We start from the raw sequence: 1243 nt of genomic DNA on the forward strand, positions 1-1243 counted from the left end.
TTGTTAAGTCACCTCCTGGCCTCTGTTGCAGTGGACGCGAGAAGAGAAGGAGGGAGGGAGAGTATGTCCCAACCAAAGTGGTGAACTATGATGAGCCTTGAAGTGGAATTCAGAAGCCTTAGGGTGGTCTCACTGCCCACATTTCACGGGTACCTGGAATGCCACCATTGGTGTCAGAGCATTGCCCCAATGGATATCAGTCAGCATGCCCATGTGACACACAGACCTTTAACACATAAGTACTTAAAACTTTTAGTGTTGATCCGTTTATTAATATTTCTCCACACCTGAAAAATGGTGAAAGCAAGTTTGAGGTATAGGGTGAGGGGGGAGGATAGTAAGTGTGGCTTTGGGTAAGCCACTTCCCTTCTACAGCTCTCAGTTTTCCATCTGCACAGTGAGGGGTTGGAGTGTGTGATCTCCAGGGCACTGAATTCCAGCCTGTCTCCAATTATCAGTGGATATGCCCGGTGCAATGCAAGGGTGCTGCCCTGTCCCTGGTAATGTCTGGGCACCAGAGGTATGAGTGAAGCATGAATATAACCCTTTAAAGAAAGGAAAAGGTGCAAAGGAACTCACAAACCATAATGGGGTCTTGTTGCAATTATGTACAACCAGCATTCCCAGAGTCTGGCAAGAACTTAGTCTGGAATTTTGTTTTACATTTGCTCTTGTGCATTGGGCCACAGAATCCAGCCCAGCCATTTTAAGATGTGAGGACAATCAGAGTCTCAGTCTTTGACAAAATTCCACATCTAAGGTTCTATGACTATGATTCCAAGAGTGTAAAGTTCCAAGATTTTCTTATTTCTTTTGAATGTTCGAGATTAGGGACAGGTGGCTCTTCCTAATGGATGGGGTCTGGGGTTTCCCCAAGAACAGGGAAGTCAAGTAAAGTTTCTGGAGATAGGCTCTGCTTCAGAGAATGTAGGAGGCGTTTCAGACCAAGCTGACCAATGAGGAGAGGTAGTAAAGAGCCATAAGCACCCAGACTTAGCCTAGGGACTTGTCCTTAACTCACCGTGCAGCCTTGCCTCCTGTTCTAGCCACAGGGCTTTTCTGGCTGCAGGACCTGAGCCGACTCCAGTCAACTGAAGTAAAGGGAGTTTAATGTACGGATAGAGTGTGGTTCATGGGAGTCCAAAGACAGGCACTCAGGCCTCAGGGATTGTGCAGGGGTCTAGAAAACCGCCACAACGAAGGCAACCATCTCCTCTTTCAGGAGCCTCGCAGCCAACTTATT

Source organism: Carlito syrichta, unplaced genomic scaffold (genome assembly GCF_000164805.1).
Source record: "Carlito syrichta isolate Samal-C Ts95f unplaced genomic scaffold, Tarsius_syrichta-2.0.1 Scaffold309778, whole genome shotgun sequence".
In the NCBI taxonomy this organism is placed as follows: Eukaryota; Metazoa; Chordata; class Mammalia; order Primates; family Tarsiidae; genus Carlito; species Carlito syrichta.